The sequence below is a fragment of the Dreissena polymorpha genome, chromosome 2 (assembly GCF_020536995.1).
Source record: "Dreissena polymorpha isolate Duluth1 chromosome 2, UMN_Dpol_1.0, whole genome shotgun sequence".
NCBI classification, from domain to species: domain Eukaryota; kingdom Metazoa; phylum Mollusca; class Bivalvia; order Myida; family Dreissenidae; genus Dreissena; species Dreissena polymorpha.
Genome location: NC_068356.1, coordinates 83,635,672 through 83,639,635, shown reverse-complemented (window position 1 = coordinate 83,639,635; position 3,964 = coordinate 83,635,672). Strand labels below are relative to the sequence as shown.

The 3,964-nt window shown below is 33.8% G+C and overlaps 1 protein-coding gene across 1 annotated transcript in view; it reads left to right on the top strand.

Moving 5' to 3' along the window:
• Positions 1–2,048: 2,048 nt before the first annotated feature.
• Positions 2,049–3,964, top strand: part of LOC127867858 (major facilitator superfamily domain-containing protein 6-A-like) — a 43,102-nt gene continuing 41,186 nt past the window's right edge. The window contains exon 1 of the mRNA XM_052409351.1: positions 2,049–2,148. The gene's annotated coding sequence lies outside the window, so the exon portion shown is untranslated. The remainder of the gene's footprint in view (positions 2,149–3,964) is intronic.

The following is a 3,964-nucleotide window of genomic DNA, read 5'->3' as shown; positions in this document are numbered from 1 at the left end:
CATAATTCATTTGCTTAAAGTATCTTCCTTTATCAACATTGCAGTCAACACAGGTCAATCATGGATGTCGCTTTCCTCATAGACTGGATTTTCGCTTAGAAGAGACTTCCTTTAAGCCTTAAATTCTGTAAAAGCAGAAACAACATGAGAAAGTGTCGTCCCGGATTAGTGAGTACAATATACTGGGCTTCATAATTTCGCAGAACTTGCAAAAAGAAACAAATAAGGTGCGTAGTACGAGCTGATTTCAACGCATACAAACTAAGAATTCTTTCTTTCTGTGCCACTATAGAAAGGGGAAAGTACCAATTCTCTTTTAAGTTAAACGATAAGGTGTTGTATCCCATATTGAGGAGATTTGTTCACATAAGTTTTAATTGTGAAAAAACAGGAATTAAATGAATTTACTTATTACTCTATAATTTTGGCCGCACTGGCTAATCAGGGACGACATTTTCCGCTGTCATGGAATTTTTCGTTTCAATGAAGTCTCCTAGAAAAACGAAAACCCATTAAAGGCGGAAGGTGTAACCTGACTTAGTTGATAAGCATGTAATCTGGGACTACACTTAACTCACATGCAGGGGCCTTTTCACAGATTTTGGCATGTTTTGAAGTTTGTCATTCAATGCTTTTTATTGATAAATATAAACATCGGATCTCAAAAGCTCCAGTAAAAAAGCAATAATAAAATTAAAAGAAAGAAAAAAGGTGACCCTCAGCAGGGCACAAACCACTGACCCCTGAAGTCCTGGAGGTCTACCACTTAGACCACTCGACCATCACTCCTGATACAATGTCAGATGTATTTTATACTTTATACAAGCAACCCTCGTAGTTTCACAAAATATAACGACAACAACAGAACTCTCCAAATTATTAATTCGTTTCGCGTTGTGCACAACGCTTTATAATTTTCAGGAGTTTAAATCGTAAAAAGACGCATATAATGGCTATTTTAGAGCATGATAAATGTTCAGTATTACTGTTTCCTCACAAATATCATAACTAAAAGAAATTTTGCGAATCTGAAACAACTTTTTTCAATTTTGTCAATTTACCCAAACGTGAAAAGGCCCTTTAAGCCACGTTTCACAGAAACCGGCGTATTAAAGCCCCAATCAGCAAATAGTGTTCGTGAATCGTTACATATGATGGCCAAGTGACCAAAAATATCCAAAGACAATCCGTATTGAAATCAGTCAAAATATTACAGTTTTGCAGTTACGTTTTTTTTTTAAATTCGCGTTTTCGCGAGAGTGTGATGCCTCTTTACTTTCTTTAGTAAATCGAGAAAGTGCTGTACATAGTATCAAGTGTACTGCTTTTTTATTCGCCACATAGGCTTATGCCCCGAATGTGTTTTTATATTGACCGTTCAAAAGCGGCAATCCAAGATTTATTCTATTTCCGATTTTTTTCGTATACTTTTTCCGTCTCGTTTAGTGTGTAAATGTGCCACTTACGTAAATAGCTCTGGGTTAAGTGTGAGGTTTTGAGATTCCATAAGACCGGGTTACACCCGAAAATCATTTGCATTGACCGTTCATAGGAGGCAACCCTTGTTGTGTTAATGTTTGAACAAGTGCGTTTGTTATCGACGCGTGTGTTTTGTCTAGCGCATTTTGTTTTGACTGTTCACTATTTGGAAAGTGGTTCCTTACCACAAATACAAGACTGGTCTGCATTGTTTTTTAATTGTTTTCTCTCCTGTTAGTGCAGCTGAAGTTTCTCTTAAATGTGCATTTGAAATAGTAAAGTTATTCAAATCTTGCACACTAAACGTTGTAAGTGGAATACACATTTTCTTTCCTCAGAACTGACCCCAGTTGAGCATACATTTAACTGATTTCATACGCGTTTTTGTCAAGGAGGTACAGCAAAATAATTTGTAAAAAATGGAAGAAAAGTCGGGCCGAGCAATCCCAATGAGGCAATGACAAAGTCTTCAGTTTGGCTTTGTTTTAATAATTATTAAACACCACAATGAATATGTCCGCTTATGGACATGACGTCATAAAAAAATTCATTACGTCATTATAGCGATGGATTATTTCCCGGATAATTATACATACTCAAAGACTGTACAGAACAAAGTCTCTTCCGAGATAGTTGAAATTTGTTTGGAATATGCATTCCGATGTACAGGTAATCGTTTTTAATTATATTCCTTTTTGCATGGACTATTGATTTGATTTTACCTTGATCTAGTATACGAAATTTAACATTATAAATTATCTCCGTATGTTTTTTTCAATCAAACTGAGAGGGCGTTAAAACTATACTGGTCATGTACGTAATTCCGGCCTGTACGTAAAAAATCGGCCACCTGTGTAAAATCATTTTCATGATCTTTACGCATATATTTTGTTTTTATTTAGAAAAATCAACATGAAAACCATCCCCACTCGCAATATTTTGCAAATGTAAGAACCATATCACCGTAAACTTTTGTGTTAAAATGTCACAAATATAGCAGGAAATATTTGGCTCATGGGGAAAGTGATGTCATCATATGTTGCAACAATTATAATCATATAAGAAACAAATATATTTGATAAAATAATTTTTATTTTATCTAATAAACTTTAATCAAAGTTTTACCAATTTATTGTACAAAAACTTATATTCAAAACATACAAATCAGAACCTAAATATAAATTTTTAATATATGAATTACCTCCCTTTATAAGAATATTGCTAGATTACATGTTTAAATATTATATATAAGCGTTTACTAATAATCAACACTGAAGTCAACTTTTCAAACAAAATGTGTTTACTTTTTTAGCTATGTTTGAAAAATTTTATTAAACACATTGAAAACAAATATTTTTTAATGAAATAGCAGTGTCCCCATTGTTTATATTTATTAAAATAGGTAGGGGGAGTAACTGGTATAATAATTTCGCATTTATTTTAAATTTTAAGTCAAAAATATTAATAGTATAAACATTGATTAATACTCTGAAATTGAAGACATTTGTCAAAAGATATTGCTTTGTAATTTTATCTGCAGATCAAACTGAAAAGTGGCCGATTTTTTAGGTACATTTAACCTACGAAAATGGATAGTTTACATGTCATCATTTTCTGTTCATAAAGTAACATTCACTGATCTAATTCTATTTAAATTTTCATGCTAGGTGAGTTTTGAACCCAGGATTATATATGTGAAGTTTAGTTTCAACCAGTTGCCTAACACTAAAGATTTTTCTTAAATAGTCCCAAAAGTGGCCGGAATTACGTACATGACCAGTAGTATAAATTCAGCGACAACTAAAACAAATATGATATTAAAAGCACGTGCATTATTAAATCAATATAAAATAATATTTTGTTCCAGCATTACCTTCACGTTTTGTAAACGAAAAGTATATATATGAATAAACTAGTTTAACCGCAAAACATACAGTAGAGAGCTCTATTCGTCTTAATTTGGAGAGTCGATCTGTACATTGTAAGAACACTCAAAAGCAGAATGCTTTTATAATATTATATATATGAATGTGATCAAGAAAATTATATGAGTTAGGAGTTCTTCAATTAAATCTAAATGGTATGCCACGCTGGAGGCTGGTGTAGATTGCTATTCCGCTTTACCGGATGTTTAGTTCTGTAAGTTCACACGCCCAAATGTTACAGCCCAAGTTTTTCTCACGCCGATCAAGCAGACCAAATGTTTCAGCCCTAGCTTTTATCACGCCAAGAAATGAGACACATTGTTCAAGACCTATAGAACAATGAGAAAGTCATGGTTGTTCTCATGCCGAGCAATTAAGCCCAATGTTAAAAAATACGTTGTTGTTTCAGTCCTAGTTGGTCTCACACTGAGCAATTAGGCCCAATTGTTTCAGCCCTAGTTGTTTTTACGCCGAGCAATTAGGCCGCGATGTTCCAGTCCCAGTTTTTTTATAGGGGTATTCCACTACGCTCCGATTCACCACGATTTGTCCCGATTTCC